The 20,789-nt window shown below is 44.8% G+C and overlaps 1 long non-coding RNA gene across 1 annotated transcript in view; it reads right to left on the bottom strand.

Annotated features, from left to right (window-relative positions):
- Positions 1 to 20,789, bottom strand: part of LOC113978411 — a 50,417-nt gene that overhangs the window by 743 nt on the left and 28,885 nt on the right. The window lies entirely within an intron of this gene.

Here is a 20,789-nt window from a genome sequence, read left to right on the forward strand (position 1 = left end):
CTGCCCAGAACCCGCAGAGGCCTTGCGGGGCCGCGGGAAGGTGCGGGATCGGGAGCGGGGCTGCTGCCGGGTTTGCTCGTTTCGGGGGCGGACGGAGACATGAGGTTGGTTGGACTCGATAGCTTAAAGGTCTTTTACAGCCTAAACGATTCTCTGTTCGATTCTATGATCTTCGCCTCTACGATGGACCACGCACACACAGAAATAGAAGTCTTAGGCCAGCCTAAGCAGGGTATTTAATTTCCCATGAAAACTAGACCTCTCTTGGTAAAAACAGAAACAGCCTTTCCCGCAGTGGGCTGTTTTTCGAACTAGTGTGGGGGTTTTCTCTTTTCTTGAATTAAACTAGCTTGATAAATCTTCCTGCAAGGAAAAAAATGATTTCTTGATCGCTTAGGTCTGCCGTTATTCCACCTGGGAGGAAGAACTGCCGAAGCCTTTTCGAATCTTCGCCTCTCTCGCATATCCCAGCGGTGAAACAAGATGACCCCTTGTCCATCAGCGCATCCTCCCTCCCCGTGGCTGCCAGCAGCCCCAGCGAGGATGGGGAAAGCAGCGCTCGACCGGGGGATTCCTGGGCTGCCAGCTCAGCTCAGCTCAGCTCAGCCCTGCCCCGGCACCCAGGGCTGCTCAGCCGTGCGGGGAAAGGAGAGAGAGCCCAGCAGGCGCGTCCCGGGATGTCCTGGGAGAAACCCTCAGCGGTGGAGCCTGAGGAGGGGGAGGAAAGCCCGGACCGTTCTATCCCGGGACGGGCTGGGGACTTTTGGGAAACGGCCAGCGCCACTTCCCGCAGCCGTTCCGTTCTAGCCAACACCAGGGAGAGTGAAAAATCTCCTCTAGCCCAGGCCGGGAGCAGTGGCGGCAGGTGCCCCCGGGGGCGCCCCGGCAGCCGAGAGGAGCTGCTCCCCCCGTGCAGGGGACGCTTTGCCCGCCTCTTCCCCAGAGATCCCGACCCCGATTCCAATCACATGCGGCGTAAATCTCTCCAAGTCCCGCACACCGGGAAAACCCAGTTGAAAACAATGGCCGGGGAGAGGTGGCAGTTCTGGGACAGCATCTCCTTTGTCCATGTCCAGACCCAGGCGGCCCGGAACGTTTTGCCCTCTTTCCTTCAAACACGGCCCTATCCAAATCTGTGACAGGCAGCAATTAGGCTTCATTGTGCTGCCCGTTGTTCCATAGCTATGGTAATTCCTGATAATGCTTAATCTTCGATTGCGCTCGAAGGCACACTCGACAAGATTAAACAACAGATATTTACCGGAGTAGGAGTATTCTATTGAGAGTCCCACTTGATCCTGGGAAAAACAGGATCGGGAACTTGCTCCAACCTGAGCAGCGCTGAAGGACCTCCCCAGCCGATGTTTTCCCGTTCCGCTTCCCTCCGCCATACTAACCAATTAAGGGATCGGTAATTCTTACTACACTTTTACTAAACTCATAAATGATCCCCGCGCGGCTCGGGGGTGGGGGAGACTGACTTAAACAGAGATAAATCCCCAGCCCCTCCACGCCTGCTCACGCCGCTCCCAGCACGCAGGGGGATCTGTCTGCTTTCACTCAGGGAGCTGATCAGAGTTTGATTATTTAAGCGCCAAGAGCAGCAGAAACAAAGCTGCGAAGCATCTCCAGGAGCGCAGGGCGCGGAGGGGCACGAACTCATCACTACGGGCCCGATCCCGCATTCCTCACTGCCGAGCGCTGCGGGCGCTGCGGGAGCCGGGATCCGCGGGCAAGGCGGGACCGGCCTTCCCTGTCCGGGCTGACGGGGGCACTGGAACGCTTTCGAGCTGGATAGAGGACATTTTGTTCATCCGGTGAGGGGAAATGAGTTTGGGGGTTTTTTTGTTTTGTTTCAGGTTTTTTTTTGATGCACAAAGAAGGGAAGATGCGCGACTTCTCCCCGTCCCTCTGCTGACAGGAGCGGGGCACAGGCGGGTCCCTCCGAGGCGGGACCCCGGCCCGGGGCGGGCAGCGGCGGGGATGGGGAACAGCCCGAGGGGTGCTGAGCATCTCCCTTCGCCCCGGTTCCTTCCCCCGCTGGCCGCGGCGAGGGCCGCCCCCCTCCCTCCAGCGCCGAGCCCGCCGTGCAGCGGCGGCGGGCCGGGCTCGGGCCACTGCCGTCCCGTAAATCTTGGGAACGCTGGAACTAATTACGGAGAGGATATGTCTCAATTTGTTCCGCATTAGTGCCGCGCCGGGACGCAGGCACCGAGCACGGGAAATTGATGGGCCCGGCCCGGCCCGGCCCCGCCGGGACCGCGGCCCTGACCCCGCGTTCAACCCGCGGGGCGGCCCCGCTCCGCCTCCCGCACCTGCCCCCGGGCGGTGCCCGCAGGGCTGCGAGGTGGGGCTTCAGCCGGCGGCGAGGTACCACTCCGACAAATTTATTAGCGTGCTGCTAAGACGAGGCTCAGTATAAATCACGGGGCTGTATAGGGCCATAAAGCATCCCCGTGTATCCTGCCCTCGCCGGGGTGCTGGTGAATAGGAGTTCATGGAAAGCCGGGTATCGGTAACATCTTTCAGATCTGGCGTGTGTGACGTTTTTAAAGTCTTAGATATACAATGGGATATACTAAAACTATTACATAGAATTTTTATAGGTATTTGGTACTTACATACAAAAGAAATTTGTGGGGAAAAGGTTCTTAGGTAATATGCTCAGGTCTTCACAGTACCTCTAATGGCTTTGAAAGTAATAAAATTATCGTTTTGGCAGGGGAAAATAAAAATATTCTAAAACTTAGTACATTATAAATGGATGTAAGGTGAGATCTAAGGAATTAATTTCTCCCTGGTTGCAGAATGCAGATCCCACTATAAAGGCACACTGAACTCGAAATGTAATAATATAGAAACAAATCAGTAACAATACCTTGCATGGACACCAATTCAAAGAATTCTTTGAGCCACCTGAGCACCACCTTTGAATGTGGGTACACATTGGAAACATAAACCAAACATTTATGCATTCAAAAGAGAAAGGCTCCAGCTGAAGTGTACCTGCTGTCCCCAGCCACACACTGCAGCATCCCCGGTACCTCACGGGTAAGGAAAGGCAGGTCTCACTGACTGTTGGGTATTACAGGACAGGGGCAGAAGATGAATTATTCTTTACCAGTTTCTCCAGCAGACTGTCCATGAACATGTTTTCTTAAACACTAACCATCCATGCCTTTATCTTTCAACTTTGTTCTTGAACAAACACACTTTAACAATGCAAGCAACGTCCAAATCTCACTTTGCTCTTGCAAAGTCCTTTTTCAGCCCTGTGTAAAGATACTCTCTTGACCAGTCCTCCTCAGAGGGAAACTAGGGGCTCCATTAAGCTGCTCTGTCTTAGGTGAGGCTCTAAACCCCTTTTCACTGAATTTTGTTCTCATCCTACACACCTCAGAGGAATTCTTCCCTGTAAGCTCTTGACTAAGGGTGCTGTACAACAAGACTGGTCCCACCGAAATCATTGCTTAAGGATGTCAGTCCACCAGGACTTGGCCCAGGCAGTGGGGAAAGCCAAGCATGTTCTCTGCCTACAGATATTTGGTGAGTGTAGAAGACAAGCCGTGGGGACAATGTGCCTACTGCCTAAACCAGAAGAGAAACGAAAGCTCCTGAGTTCTGTTTAATACCTCCTGCATGCTCCAGAGAAATGGAAGAGGTGACAGTAGTTTTGCCAGAACAATGGGGGACTCCAGCAGTATTTGTGGAGTGCTGGGAGACCTTGAGTAAGCAAAGAAATGCAGATGGCTACATTATACAGCACAGCTCTGTGCGATGTGTCAGTGCTGTGACCCGTGAGGGGGTGGCAGGGCTCGAGCTGGAGACGTATTGCAACACAGCGAGTCCCTCCTCCCAGCACAGACCCGCCAACACCCACGGCTCCTTCACAGCCCGGGCAGAGATTCCACGGCCCCCAGTCCTCCAGCACAGCCCTGTAGCTTCCTTAGCAACTGAGCAAACCCAGTCCTTCCTTATCACAGCTCCATGAAGGTGCATGTGTCTTCTCTGTCTCTGGACTACATGTCCTGATATGTGTGCGTTGCAGCAAAAAGCAAAGGCCATTTTTCTCATCTAGTTGGCTGGAAGCAACCGGCAGCAAAAAATGTAGCTCCAACTGAAACAAAAGTTTTCCCAGTTCTTGATTGTGAGCCTTCAAACTCAATATGTTTTTTTTTTCTTCAAAACTGAAGCTTTACAGCCAGTCTCTCCCCCTTGTGCAGGTATCACATGCTCTGTGATACACATGATATCACAGGCTGTGTAGGTATGGGATGCCTGGTCTGGCCACGAGCATGAACAGCCATCTGAAAACTCCATGGCTGCAGGTCATCAGCCCGACAGAGACCTGCTACAAGCAGAGAAAGAAGCCCTGGTGTCCTCCACAGAATCAAATACAATCCCACCAGGCTATGGAGGTGCCTGCATGGCTCTCATCAGCCTGTCACTGCAGGACTGGGCTGTTTTCACATCTGTGTTTGTCACTGTCCAGCTGCAGCCTCTACTGACCCTACTGCCACCAACAGACCTGTCTCACAGGGCTCGTGCTGAGGGTGAGACATGCAGGGACAATTAGTGACTAAGCTGGCGGGGAGAGGTGAGGGAAGAAAGGAGAGGAGGGAGGGAGCCCACGTGTTGAACTTGCCTTAGAAGTCAAATTTCTTCGTCATGAGACACAGGACATTCTTTTCCCTTCAAATTTTATGTCCGTTTGATTCCACTAAATTCATCTGAGTACTGCTCTGACACAGGAATTAAATGCACTGAGAGTTTGCTGTAGCTATCGAGTCATGGGTGCAGACTGATCAAATCTACTGCTTGTTTTTCCTTCCTGTTACATGAAAGCAGAGTTCAATAAAGTTCACATCAGAACTGAGACCTACTTTTGTGATGTCTTGACAAACCTTTCTTGAAATATTTAACATGTTAGCCGGAAAGAAAGAAGCACAAAGAAACCCCGTCAACTTGTTATTTATGTTTTTTAAATGAAATAGTGAAAGGAACAAGTAAGTAAGTGTGATTCCTTTCTTTAGATTGCAGTATCATAGATTAATAGCTCTATGAACAGATTTGCAAGTAGCACTATCATGCTAGTCAAGATATTAAAAAAGTTTATGAGCAGTTGCTTAGGAAAAACAAGATAAAGCCTATGGAAATCTGATACTGGTCAATGGTGCATTTATTCAAAACATAATACTCACTTCAAGTCCCCATAAATCCTTTGCAAATGAAACTTCCATTGTGATCACTGTTCCAGATCTAAATGATTTATTTTTTTCCTTTGGTAGACATTAGCTATATCTCAGAATGTACCAGTTACATACCTACTGATACAGAGTTAATCATGCACCCGTGAGATAGTAAATATTAAATTCAAATAAGAAGATATTTCAAAGAAGGAGTATCTTTATAAGAAGATTTTTTAAAAAAAATTAATTATTAGTGGATTAATTTATAGGAAAACTCTTACATTTCTGTGTGATTTGTTTCAAAATTCAGGGCTTCCAACAGTTCCAAACAATTAGTTCTTGGGAGCAGAGCAAACACTGGGTTGTGTGCAGTTTCAAAACTGGGTTCTCAGCACTATTTAGAATCATAGAATGCTTTGGGTTGGAAATGACCACAAAGATTACTTAGTTCCAACCCCCCTCATGGGCAGAGACACCTTCCATTAGACCAGGTTGCTCAAAGCCCTATCCAAGCTGGCCTTGAACACTTCCAGGGGTGGGGCTGCCACAAATTTTCTGGTTCCAGGCCTCATCACCCTCACAGTAAAGAATTTCTCCTTGATATCTAATCTAAACCTGTCCTCTGTCAGATTAAAGCCACTCTCCCATGTCCTATCACTGCACAGCTTTGTAAAAAGTCCCTCTCCAGCTGTCACATAACCCCCTTTAGGTGCTGGAAGGCTGTGGGAAGGTGTCCCCAGAGCCTTCTCTTTTCCAGGCTGACCAACCCCAGCACTCCCAGCCTGTCTCCATAGCAGAGGTGCTCCAGCCCTCTGAGCATCTTTGTGGCCTCCTCTGGACTCGATCCAGCAGGTCTATGCCCTTTCTGTGTTGGGGACCCCAGAGGTGGATGCAGTGCTCCAGGTGGGGCCTCATCAGAGCAGAGCAGAGGGGCAGAATCCCCTCCCTCAACCTGCTGCCCACGGTGCTTTGGGTGCAGCCCAGGGCACGTTTGGCTCTCTGGGCTGTGAGTGCACACTGCGGGCTCTTGTTGAGCTTCTTGGCAACCAAAACACCCAAATCCTTTTCCTCAGGGCTGCTCTCAGTCTGTTCTCCACTCAGCCTCTATCTGTGCTTGGGATTGCCCCAACCCAGGTGCAGGACCTTGCTCTTGGCCCGTTGAACTTCCTGAGGTTCCATGAGCCCACCTCTCCAGCCTGTCCGTGTCCCTCTGGATGGCCTCCCTTCCCTCCAGCACACAGCTTGGTGCTGTCAGCCAGCTGAGGCTGCACTCCATCCCACTGTCCATGTCACTGACAAAGATGTTAAACAGTGCTGTTCCCAATTTATCTCATTGTTTCACCCTGAGGAGCAGCAGCCTTTGCAATATTCTACGTGCATTTGAGGAAACAGGTTCTATTGCTTCGAGCAGCTGCTAGGAAACAAAGAATACACTGAAAGGCCAAGCAGAAGAGACCAACCAGGAAAACAGCCTGTCAACCCATTTTTCTAACTCCATGATCTGAGCTCCCCAATTTATGGAAGCCTTGTGGTCTTCACTACCTCTGGGATTTTGCATGCTTCTCTCCTAATTGTTCAAATCCAAATGGACTCTCAGTGATCAATTTACTCTCAGAACCTCTAGGCAGAAGTCAAAATAAGTTCAGCAAATTAGTTGGATATCAGCTAAAAACACACTTAATTTTTCATCAGATAAACTTCTCTCAGAGGAACTACTGGAGTCAGCTTTAGCCAGACACCAGATCTATAACGAAATAATTCTATGATTGGGTAACATGAACACCTCATAATAGCTATGTATGCTTTATCATGGAATGAAAGTTCTTGAATAAGTTCTCTGGCCAAAATAAGGATTTCAGAGTACTTAACACTTGCAATATGCTCCACTCCAACACCACCTGCCAGTGATATCCATACAGATACTGTGAAGGGTTGGGACCAGGTTCATGAGGACAAGTACAAAGGCATTTGCAATTGCCACCTAATGCATCTTCAGAGATCCTGTTGCCTTGGACAGCTGAATCCAACCTTGCAGTCTCCTGCCCTCAGCATCAAAGAATCAGGATCAGTCTCACAATCACAATAAACACATTAGCATGCACAAGCTCAGAGGAGGTAGGTTTTCTTCAAGATCTGTCATATTATTTAGTAATCCTACCTAAACAAGAACCCAGAGGCCAGCACACAAGGGATGCTCTGGGCTGCCCAGCAAATCCAAGGAATCCAAAGAACCTCAAACACAGTTAAAAGGTGGGAAGCACTATCCACTCCTGGAAGCCAAGTTATTAGGTGACTACAGAGCTATGCATCGTGGAGCTCTGCGAGGCTCTGAACAGTCTTGGACAACTTTTCCCAAATCACAGAAGTCCCCTGGGAAACTTCAGTAATCAAACAAGATCTCGCGGTCAGGAAGCTTTTCTTCATCCAGCCCATTTTATTTCCCCTTCATCTTTCCATCTATTACTCATTACATCCTCCTGCCAAACTCTAAATAATTCTTCTCTCTCTCTCTCTCATGCCTACATGTTTCAGTTACATATAGACCATTATGTTCTTTCATCCCAACTTTTCCTATCCTTTGTACAGGCTGCACATATTTAGTCCTTTTCATTTTTCCCACTGTCCACTCCTCTGAGCTCCCTCTAACAGCATCTCTCCTGAATAGAAGCACTCCAAATTGAACAAATATTCTGCAAACAATTACATTTGGCAGTCTCTGAATGTAAAGACACACAAACCAATGATTAAATCACCTTGAACAACTGAGTGAGAGTTCAAAGCCATAAAATTGTCAAATCAGGACAGGGAACTTTGGATGACACTGCAAGATCAACTTCACAGGAAGCCCTCAAGTAATGATATATTAAAAAAATGCCCTGGTTTGCTTTACAATCCTTGTCTCAAAGAACGTGTCGTTAGGTACATATTTGCAGGGATTTTTATGTACAAAATATTTTATAAATGTTCTGCCACGGTGACACATCAGGCAGATACTGGTAAGTGCATATTACCCTTACAGTCTTATAATATATTCTTGAAATACAACATAATGATTATTCCAAGACACTGAAGTTCATGTAAAGGCAACTTTTTTACCTGATTAAATCACTTATTGTTGAGCAAGTCGTGTTCAAAACATTATAACATCACCGTGTTCCACACTTAGAGTAACTTGTTTCTATCATCATATCCTGCTCGAAGATCCAGCTTCCACAGTCTGCTAAAAACGTGTGAGTTTTATCCATAAACAAGACAAAGTCATTCCACAAAGCAGAGCATATTGAAAAACATACTTTATCTACGTAACTTATGTTTTTTTAAGCTTAGCTTGAAAGACTTCAGTTTAGCCCTCTGAAGATGCTGAACATGGTAATTTATCTCTTTCAAGCCTGGGACCACTATATATCTGAAATTAGATTTACATCTAGTTAGCAAATACAATTATCTAGATATCCATTTTTGCTAAACTTTGTCAGCTTTATGATGAGACATTGATAATGGTGTGTGCTTGTGTAAGGTGACAAAACTGGCACAGAGCCCTGAGCTCAAGAGTCAGATCTTCTTTTTAAAGCAGAAAAGACAGGTAAATTCACTGGAGCTAGCAACAGCAATAACTTCTTTTTCAACCCATGCAAGGTTTCAGGTTTAGAGTAAGCCCTGATGCCTTCTGGGCCCTTGTCCAAAGCGTGTGCCAGGACCACTCCAGCAGCACAGTCCATTTGGGGGTCACTGAAAGCTTTGCCATGCCTGGGAGAAGGGCGATGGCTGCAGAATTAAGACAGTTCCTATGTGGGAGTTCTCAATGCCTGAGCAAGAAATATTTGAGCACCTTTCAAAATGGAACAGAGAACTGGCAGATTTAAAGGATTATGAATACACAATAGGAAGAAGACATCCCAGTAAAGCCCCTGCGTCTACCTGATAAGCCTGCACCCCTGTGGAGCTAAAATAGCACATAATGTGTGTTCGCCAAGCCAAGCCCAAATATTTGTACTAGAATTACATTTTTGTAGGATGGTTTCTGTCTTTCCATAAAGCTACTCTTTCCCTCTCCCCTCAACTTCAGTGCTTGTTCTCCTCCCCCTGAAGGCACTCTTGTTATAGCAAGGAAGGATGCCCACCATTCCAGTCTTTTCCTAGACAACTGAAAGGAGCTGCACAGCGCAGAACATTTGCCCATCCATTTTATCCCAAAGACACAAAGGTGCTCCGGTTACCTGGCGTGCATTTACCAAGGGAAAGGGGGTGGAAGGGAGTCTTAGCCTTCCTCCTCTCCCCCCTGCCCTTACCACTGGCTGCTGCAGCACACAGCTCTGCCCCACCTCATGCAGGACTCTCGGCTGTTCTTTGGCTTTTCCCACTGTGAGCTGGGGTCACGTTCTTTCCTGACTATGGCCAGAAAATAAAATAGATGGCACAAGGTATGTGAGGTATCAGGCCCATGACCACTGACAAATCTCTGAGTACTTATGTGGATTATGTTGGGAGCATATTCCTGGAGATACTGTTCGTGTTTATAAAGTCTTTTGGGGTGAGCATTGCTCAATGGAAAAGCAGCATAGAAATTTAACAAAAGCTACGCTGCAAAATGCAAAAAAGTAATTCTCCCACAGGAACTGAAAGGCATTTCATACATGTCCAATGAGACATTAAAAATAATTATGTGGAAGAGTAATAGCTCCCTTGGTTGTTTTAATATATTTTTGTCTACAAACAAGAAACGTTCTCTAAACTGCTGCCTTGGCTTGGCTTGAAAGGTCTCTCAAACAAAAGCCCTTCAAGTGACCCTTAGATTATTAAAGCTTAGTAACAATGAATGTGGATCTCAGTACAAACAAAGACTGTAAAAATAAAAAGACAGCAGTTTTGCTCTTGGAATTGAGTATGCCTCAATAAACTGGAAACACATAGAATGTATTTTTGATCAGTAGTCATATCTCTGCTGAACAAACCCAAAACCTTTTGTCTGAAGTTTTCAGCGCTGGTTTTCTCTCAAACAGTATCTGCAAATAGTCTCACTTCTAGTACAAATGGAAAGGTTGGATGCCGTGTCTGAATCTAAACTTCCCAGAGCTCATTCAGAGAGCACTTCAGATCAACAAGGTGGTTTTTTTTATTCCATTCTTAATGATTTTTTCCCCCTGAAACTTGATGAAAAGTCATTAGGATCATCAGAAACATTTGTGGTGAACAAAAATGCCAGCAATGCCAAATTACAAAGCTTAAACACTCTGATCTGTGTCTCCCATGAGAAAGATACAGAGGTTGAGATGTTCAGTGACAGACATTAATGTCAGATGCCAAAGCAGGAAAAGCAAACACAGGAGTGGGGAGAGATATATAGACCCCACAGAATACCTTGTTTTGAAAGTCATATGTCATTTAAATGGCCTTTATAACCGAAGAAGTTAATTAAAGATATATTTTTCTGTAGTTTGCTGGCAGAACATAACACGGCTGCCAATTGACAGAGTCAGTTTTGCACTCGTGAACTGGAGGCACAACTCTTTAGTATCTGCTGCCCTGCTGTGAGCACCGACGGCTGTGCACCCCACTCCCTCTGAGCACAGGCCAGAAAGGATGCTGCCAAAGCAAGTGAGCCGTACAAAATGTCAAAATTATCACAGTTTCATCTCCTTTCCATCTCCCAAACTTGCTCTTGCAGCCAGCAGAAGCACTGCAGAAGTAGGGGCTGTAGCTATAGCTGGGGACTAAAGCACAATGGTCCTCTATCCTCTCAAACCAACTCGTCAGGCATCTCACCAGCTGCTTTGGCTTTCCACGTGTGCCCCAGTCTATATTTTTCCTCTCACTCTCCCACCTTCAGAAGAAACAGCTTAGCTCTTTCTCATCTCTGCAGCACACCCATCACATTTGCATCATGGGCTCCACTTGTTATTATCAACAGAGTGGCAACAAACAGACACAAGTGTTTAGCCATGTCTTAGCTGGGTAGATCATGACATACTAAAACCCTCTCTGATGTTTTCATTATGGAAGCTCACAATTACTGGGAGTAAAGGTAGAGCTGAGCGGGTGGATAAAAATGTAACACGTTTTCACAAAACCAACACCCTCCATCCATTAACCAAGGCAGATAATGGAGGTGTAGAAATGATTCCTCTCCTGTGCCATGGCCAAACAACTTTGTCAAATTTTGGAACCAAAAGCATAAATGGGCTTGCTATTTGTAATAGAGAAAACAGAAACCTGTGCATCTGCTTTAAGAGCTTGTAAGCCCTAATATCACTTCTCTACACAGGTTGCTTAATGACTGGAACTGGATTAGAATCCCTCACTGACCAAAGCTTTCTATTCAACCTATTTCTATTCAGAGCAGTAAATTAGCTACCTTTGTGCTATGCCTGATTCCTGCCCAGGGGGTTAGGGAGATGTTTGTTCTGCATAACCATGGCAACAAAGTTGGCAATTAGCATCAAGTTTGGCTATTCCTGTGAGCAGGAATTAATCTGTGAACTCCATTTATCAGACACCAAGCAGCTAGCAGTGTGACAATGATGCATTTACTACAGTCAGGACTGGATTTGAATACAGTAACAATAAAAGATCCTATAACCCACCAATGTACATTTGTATTTCCATCTAATCTGCCTCAATAATCACCTCTTTGCTCTGGCAATGCAAAGACTAATGCACTAAAGCTCACCAGCAGCATGGAGTGATCAGATAGTTCTCTCAAAGTATAACTTCTTTTAGTGCATTTACACAATGCGTTAAATGAAATACAGGACAAAAATCAATAAATATATGCAAGAGAAAAATGTTTCTGAATGGGATCTAGAAATGAAGACAGATGAAAAGACAATATATAATTTACTGTATAGATTAATAGTTGATAATGTCATCCCTGATGTTCCTCAAAGCACTGATATATTTTAGGAGAATTTACAGTCCTTAAATGCAGGAATCCTATTCTCTGTTTATACAGTGCCTAGAACAGTATGGCACAGCTCCCAGCTGCTTCAGTGGTACAAATCAAGAACAGCAGCAGATGAAAACTGATTATTAGAAAATCTTAATTCTTAACAGTTTAGCTTAACATCTGGTACTATGCAACTAGGGCCTGGATTTCAACATAATTCTGAGTTACTGATTGATTTTGCCAGTTGCATCCTTTTTATAGTTCTTACGACTCTTCTTACTCAAAAGTTAGATGATTATAGTGTTGATGGCCTCCTGAGGTTACCTTTTTATTATTGTTCTTTCTATATAGTAGTACAGCAATAGCAATCAGCTCCTTGCTCAGAAAAGAAACCCTGATTATGTTGTGTTGTCTCTATAAACACCAAGATCACATAATGCCCTGCAGTGCAGAACAAAATGCTGGTCATAATTGTAGAATGAGTTAAGAAAAGGGAGATAAACATTTGAGATGAACTGGGTCTAGTGAATGAGATATTTATGAATTTAAGTCATCTTTCCTTTTTCATGAGGATGAGCAATCCTTTAATGTTGATGGTTGCTATGTTCACAAAGAGGAAACCTAAACACCTTTATCATTAAATATGACATGGCAATACCTGCCAGGAGACTCCATCCCAGTATTCATTTCTGTCTGTCCAAACAGAGTGATTGGACATGATGCCTGTTCAAGGAAATGGCAAACTAGGGCTTGTCATTCCAAAAGGCTGCAGTTTACCAATACTTTAGGCGTATTTAGCCATTTCTATACAATTTTTGAACTTCTGCATTAAGTAAAGCTAAAACACCTGAAACCATGCTAAGGACTAGTACCATAACCTTTTAAGAAGACAGCAAATGCTCAAAGATGTTGTGTATTTCTCCCACAAAGACAGCAACATTTGGGTGATGCATCAAATGCGGAGGGAAAGAGGAGGGATATAAAAGAAATAGCATCATGACAGCAAAAATTATGTGAAGCCAACATAAACTAGGCAGGATTGGCTGTGCCATGCTTTGCTTGTAAAATATGTAAAGAAATAAAATTCACTGCTACTTTTTTCAAAGAATATGTGCATAAACTGACAGAAAAGTACTAACATGCTTGCAGTGTCATTTAATACATATATTTAGTTTAATCCAAGCAGTTAACAAGTCTTGGAAAACAAAGCAAAAATACTTCATCTGAGTTCAAGCAAAGCATTTGAAGGCAGGTTCCCTCAGGAAACAAGGCTTGTGTGATTGCACTGCCAGTCCATCTGTCTCTCCAATAACTTCTCAACCTCAGACCCGTTTCAGCCAGATTCTGTCCAGACGTGACATTCCCAGCAATGCTGAGCGAGCACAAAGTTCCAGAAACTGGCAGCTCAACAGAAACAAAGGGACCTACCCCAGTGCCCCCAATGGTGCAGGAAGGAAGCTCTGCCGAGTGAGCTCAGCAGTTCTTCGCACACTTTGGCTCCCCCCGGCCAGTTACTCACCAGAACAAACTACAGCACATGCTACCACTGCCCAGCTGTCATCTGGGGAGAAGTAAGGGAAGCAAGGATAGTGGGAGGGGAGGGAATCACGGGGGACATGTAGGGAGCAGGGGTTGAGGGGTGGGCAAAGAGCTCAGAGGCAAGGATTGGAATCCAGGCAGCTAGGATTCATTAGTTCCACTGTCACAGAACAACTTGCTTCTCAGCGTTTCAGTTCAGCCAGGAAACCAGTAAAAGGAGTTATTTGCACAGCTCAGTCAATACTGGGTTTTCAAAACCTTTATTTGCTGGTGTTTCAGATCCTGCCTCCAACCATGGAGGCCAGTGGCGGTGGGAGATTTGATCAACCCTCAGCAAGCTGAACCGAACGTTCGCATTGATGGGGGGAAGGCAAAGATGTACAATAACATTGATCTAGAGGTGCAAACACCATGTTGCTCTAAATGCTCCAGAGAAGAGCCTGTATCCTTCCAAAGGAAGATATTTTCTGTTTCTTTTCATCTGCACCATTGTCTCCTATAAATCAACATTTTGCTCTGCTTGGGAACAGTAGAATGTGTGAGTAAGGACAGAGCTCACTAAACGTTGAATTAGTTGGGACTGATTTAACCATTTAGGCTTTTACTTGTGCTTAGGGAAATGTGCTGAACTTTGAAGAGGTTGTTTGATACCATTTTTTCTAAGTGGGATGTAAACCAATTCTCCTTCATTTTTCCTATAAAGGACCCCATAAAAAGTTGTCCTGTGACATCCACAAAAGGAGACCACAAAAGAAAAAGCCCACTCTGCAGAAACCACTCCAGACAGATGTATTTATGAGCTATATATCAATTCCCTGCTCTGTCAAAAACTGACTAGATGACATAAAAGTGCCCAGGTCAGTCTAGAATGCAGAGTCTTACAAGGAATATCTCAGTCTTCTCATTCCCAGTCTTCAGTTCTTCCCATGTGACAAGACCTGTGACACCGTCTCCATTGTTTTGGTACTTTTCATTCCTAAATGTCATTGAGCATGACTGATATCCAAAATCAGCTTCAGTTTTGGTCTAGATAGGGCACAGACCCAGCCATTAACAGGGGGCTTTACAAAGGCAGAAGCAGAATTATCAGCAGTGTGTTCTAATGTATATCAGATCAGTAGCTGTCACTTCAAACTCTAGTTGTTATTTCTAACCAAACCATCCCCAAAGGAATGGTAGAAACCCTTGGAAAGCCTCTTCTGCTTACAATTTTATTTTTTTTCTTAAGTGCAGAGATTTAACTCCTCCATAGTTTGTTCTCAATACCATATTAGCTGAGGTTCCCAATTAGGAAGTTCAAAACCCTCAGGAGGGAGAAGTTTGGACAGTTCTTCAATGCCTTGCTAGCTACAGGGTGGAATTAGGAGCAGCTGGGGCTAAACCTTCTTGATTAATTTTCCTATCCCAGTGACTGTGTCTGTCTAAACCACTGGAGGTATCTGCTACAGCTTGTCCTGAAGACCCAGCCCTGAGTCACCCATGTGGCTTCCACTGGACTTCTGGGAGTTTCTTCTTCATTGCAATTGAGATGTGGGAACAAAAAAGAATTAAAAAGACAGGTATGTGCCCAGGTCTCACTCAGTATAAGTGGGCAAAGCACACTGCAGAGAGGAAAAGGGTCTTGATCATGCAGTTCAGGTGTAACATGCGGCACTTTTGCAGAAAGAAGAGCAGCAGAATTTGCCCCTGAGCAGTTTTAGAGGTGGTTTCATCGCCTGGGTTGCAGCATTCTGTAGAGGTAAGAGGAAAGATAAGATGCAGGAGCCAGAAAGGACCATAACAAACTCACTCGTGGAGCAGAACTGGGTGTCTCACAGTGCAGCCAAAAGTCTTTGCTGAAGAGAAGCAGAGTTGTTTCAGGAGAAAAAGGTGGTCACAGTGGTGAGGAGTGACCTTTCACACCAGAGAATCCCCAGATGCTTTTCTGGTAGTCAAAGCTGGGTGCAACTCTTTCCCATTGCTAACCTTCCATCTGAACAGACATGGAGCTATCGCTGTATCTGCGAGAGCTGTGTGCCCAAGAAAACCCAGATCATTTTCTGGTGGCTCCATTCATCTGGCACTTGTGTTCTTAGATTTCCTATTGCCCAGACAAGGACTTTGACAGGGCTAAACAACTCCACAGCCAGCAAATAAATCCAGAGCTTATCAGTGTCTCATATAATGCACCACTGACTTCCCATACCCTCAAAACAGATCCAAGAAGAGACACCAGCTATGAAAATGCCCCATCTAAGTTAAAGAATCCCCTGCTCAGGAAGCAAGCAGGATTACACAGGCATATGCTTCAGCAGCACCTAGATCTGCATAAAAGAAAGAGGGGGATTACAAGGCATTCGAAACATTACCTTATTTCTGCTGACCAAGGTTTGCATGAATCCTAACTCAGAATTGCTCAGAACTGAAGTGCATTTGATGTTTACCTTCTTTTCATCAGATGACAAGGAGAGGCCAGATTTTGCTGTGCTTCCCAAAGGGAATGCTGCCATGGCTCTCTGCACAGCAACCAGAACCAAAAATTCCCAAGACCCAAACTGGTTCTGACACAAATCCTTCCATGAATCTGTCACCGGCCTTCAGTACCTTGGTTTTCCTACTGATTCTAATCAGGATGTGAGTGACAGGGCTGGGACTGGCACACAGCAAAGCAGAGATCACCCTGGAGCTCCTTGGATCATCAGGTAACTTCCTCAGAAATTAAGCTTTAATCGAACTTGAGTGACTAATACGTTCAAACCAGAAACTTTCCTGTGGGTTTTAAAAATTTCATTATATTCCATCCCCAAATTTTCCTAGTGCTACTCATTGAAAATACACAGCTGCACTGATGAAGCTGTCAGTGAAAGGAAGCAAGAGGTTTTGGCAGCTGCACAGAGGGGAAGAGGTGAGGCCCTGGACTCATGAGAAGGCGTTGGAGACAGTTTAGGTTTGGAGATCTGATGTCTGATGACATTTTTGGCGATCTGAAGAAAACTCATTTCATCCCCACCCTTCTGTGGACACGGCAGAGGTGACTAGGTTACAAGGCAGAAGGTCTTGGTCCCAGCTCCTGCAGGGACATATCGTATGACCATAGTCAAGGAGTGCTTGGTTCCCACCTCCATCTGTAAAAAGGAGGTGGTGCACTTTCTAAGATGAACATCAAGATCTGAGGCAATTTGGGAGGAGAGTTCTCAGCTCTCTGGAACAGATGTGTGTGAGCCCCAACGTGCTGAAGGCATGTGCTGATGTTTCCAGCATGGATTTTAGCTCAGGAGCATTGCACACACAGTCCTGAGCTAGAGGATCTTCAGAGGAAAGAACATGCTCATCCACGCAAAGTCACTCTGAAAGAGCTACACTGAGAAAGAGAACAGCCTTTCTGGTATTTATTTTCCTTTGCATGTCACAGAAATATTTTATCTCTCTCTGAAGCAAAGTTCACCTTTTCCTACATTTATACCAGCCCCTACCACTGGGGAGGGAGCAGCAGCACAGCTCCAAGGCACCGGCACAGAATAAAACAATAATAGGTATTTAGGGAATTTATTTTCAACCTATAGTCACTCAGAATGTAACAGAGAAAAGTAAAACCCAAAAGGCATAACAATATTCTCTAAATAAGCTCTTGGAGTTGTGAAATACCATGGAGGAAAAATAAATCACCACCTTCAGAACAAGTCTGCCTAAATAAAATGGGACTTTCCTGCGCAAGAGATGCTATTTCACTACAGTGGGCAAAATAAGTACATATATAATTAATATTGATTCTTACTGCTGTTGTTTGAGCTGCCTACATTACATATTGGAGAAATATCTCCTTCCCAGACATACAGTAGAGCAAGACATTTTTAACATAAAAAGCCAGCTTCCAAAGCCTGACTTTACAGGAAGGGGCTCAATACCAAAGTCACAGAGCATTACACTGCCACTGACATTAGTATCAGCCTTGCAGAGCATTGCAGTTGACATGACTGTTATCTTCCTGAACTAGGCTTAATTTTAAATAAGTGAACAACACATACTCAGGGAGTTTCCCCTTATTCAGAGCTTCTCTCCTACTCTATCCTCAGAGACTGTTGTACAATTCATATTGCAGTAGGCAGTAATACAAGTATTACAAGATATTGTACAATCCAAATTAAATAACGAGACAAAATAAAGACACATGGAGAGGCAGAGATTCATGGCATCTCCAAGACTAAAAGAGAGAATGGCTCTCACTAAGGAGTGCTTATGGAAGTGGGGAAAAACTGTCTGCACAGACCCTCCAGAGGCAGGAAAGTTCCACACTTCACAAACCCGAGCTACCAACTGCTCAGTAGTACAGGGGTGACAATGTACCTCTTGTGACAGAAGGTCCATCTAGGAAAAAGTGTTTTCTCTAAGAACTCACTACTCTTGTAGTTTCTGCAGTAAAGTCTTACTGATGCTGTTCCTGGGGCACTCTGCCTTCCACACACCTTACAGGTGTAGATGAACTGGTGATACCTAAGGTGCTGTTAAGTTGAACCTGCTTCTTCAGTGGACATGAAGGAAAAACAGCACATGTGCACTCAGTGACATGTGAAAGCCCCTCTTTCCTCCTCTGCAGAACTCAGAGCCCCTCAAGCTCTCCTTGATGTGGTAATGCAATACCAGACCAAAAAGAAACGCGCAACTCTCAGCTGTGCACATCAATGAGGGAACCAAAATAGGTTTATCAAAGAAAAATGTGACTCTGACCCATCCCTGGAACCAAATCAAAGAGTATCTAATGGCAGCAGTAGGTCTCTAAGAAGAAAACAAATCCAAACTAGTTTAAAATAGATCCAAACAAGAATACATGGGGTTTTTTGTTGTGGTCATTGCCAGCCAGATTATGATTGGTTACAAATGTTAAGGGCCCTTGAGTTGCTTGAGGCCTTAATCCATCAAATTGGTCATCACCATGTGCCAAGCAATGACCTCAGTGAAAAGCCATAAATCATTGCTCAGTTAGAGAACCAGGCCTGTAAGCTCCCTCAAGTATCACTTCCCTCAGTACTTGTGTGTGGGGAAGGCAGCCTGCCCTGGATTCTGGATTAGCTGATTTACAGGGAGGAAGGCAAAAGACCTCTCAACTCCGAGGACCAGATTCCGCATTAAGGCAAACTGGCATAGAGCGTATTGAATAAAAAAAAATAAGAAATAAAAGCCAGAGTGTGTGCTTTGTGTGTGGGTTAAGAGCTGAAAGATCTGCCTCCTTACAGTGCAGTCCCAGTAAAAGATTAAAAGCAGCATGTAAGAAGTTAAAGCTTCTAACCTGCTAATCCTTCTAATTGTTAATCCTCTTCAGGGCATCGTGAGCCACCCCTCAGTTACTACACCTTGTAAAGAGTGCCTTAGACACGTGCTGTCTATCAAATATCACTGTAAATACTCAGAAAGTTCATTCTCCATTCTGAAGCAGAGGAATCACTTGCTGTATTCTACCTGGCATAAACACTAAAGATGATGAAACCTTTTTTTTTTTTAAAGTATGACAGTTAGCTCATCTTTGTGTAAATAAAGCAGGTGTTCACCTACAAAGCATTTTTCAGTAGGAACTGTGGGATGAAAGTGACCTTAAAAAAACCCTGTTGTTACAAGGATTTCGAAGAGCCAAGAGAATGTTGGGGGAGGAGGGGGAAAGGAATATTTCAAACAGTAGAGAGTAAGTGTGGTCACATTTTTCACCACCGAACACTTTACAGCAAACTGTGTTTCCTGTGGTAGGACAGCTTTCATGAAGCCTTTCACCATCTCTCTCTATCACAGAGATTGCTAGTCTTTTTTCAAACATTTCTCTGTTGTGTTTCTGTGTATAGACCTATGAAATATACATATTTAAGAGACATTAACTAACAAAATTATAAATTACAGTAAAAACACACATTGAGGTGCTGTACCATTAAATACAAGTATTTCCAAGGCAGTTTAAGCTGAAGACTGTGTCTGCATTAGCAATAATCTCCAAAAAGTTTTAATCTCACAAGATTTCTGCACATCCCAAATTAGGTTGTAGCAATTAGAGCAGAGGCCACTCATACTATTAATTCAAATTTAAATACAAGAGTCAGTCTTTGCAGGAACGGCAATGAAATCTTGGCAATGAAATCTTACCTCTCACAGTCCAAAGTAGTACCTTAAATGATAATTCATCAGAATGAAAAGCACTGGCAAAGTAAGTATTTTGGGCTTTGCATACAATCTTATTTTTAAATGCCCTTGGCAGGTGACTCCTTCATCTTTAAATCACATTACACTTATGTGAAATTGCCTTCTATGCTGAAAGGACATAAAGCAATGGACATAAAGCAATTTCAAGAACTCCTGAGGAACAGAACCTGACAGAGGGGGGATGAAGTGACTTGGTTTTCACAGCAGGATGCTCCCTCTCACACACTGTGGGAGGACAGAACCACTCTGTGCCCACTGCAGCCCCTCAGACCTCGAGATCCTTGTTCCAATAAGGTCAGGGAACTTTGCTGCTGTGCCAAACCTAGTCATGACTGCACCTTCCTTTGCTGCAAAAGGCATCAGGACTGCAAACAGCTTTTTACCACAGGCTCACATCCTTTCCTCCATACACCTGCCCCACCAGCTTTTTTTCAAACTTGTGTGCCTCCTGACATTAGGAAACTGAGAAGTGCAGTCCTGCTGTGTGTGGGAACCCTGAGATTCATGGTGGAGCCACAGTCAGCAACGTGCTGGACATCCACTGGCTCTAGAAAGGCTGGGGTTTGACCCGAGAAGCTCAACAGAGAAGGCAATTTAAAATATACAACTGCCAATGCAACATGGTGTCTTTTTTGGCAGAGAAGATAAAAATAGCAAAGAAACGACAGCTCTGTTCTTTTTATGAAAGCCTGGCAGTTTTCCAGTAGAGACTTAAGTACTTTTTGTACTTTGGGGGGAAAAAAATGATGGGAAGTGGTCCAAGAATGGTCATACGAACCTGAGAAATATGGAATAAGAGGCTGGGCTGAAGCAGCCAAAGTGGTACCACCAGCTGCGGCCCCATTAATTAACTCTCTGCGGTATGTGGCTGTAAGAATGACCCTGATAATTGTTGACTACGAGCAGATAACTTTTACAGAGCAGCTATGCTTTTCTTACTGGGGTATACTTATCCAAGAAGTACCTTGCACATTTCCCCCGTCTCACAGGGCAGTAAATTAGTTCTAATTGCAAAGGTA

Source organism: Neopelma chrysocephalum, unplaced genomic scaffold, assembly GCF_003984885.1.
Source record: "Neopelma chrysocephalum unplaced genomic scaffold, ASM398488v2 Primary Assembly neopelma1_323, whole genome shotgun sequence".
Taxonomy (NCBI): Eukaryota; Metazoa; Chordata; class Aves; order Passeriformes; family Pipridae; genus Neopelma; species Neopelma chrysocephalum.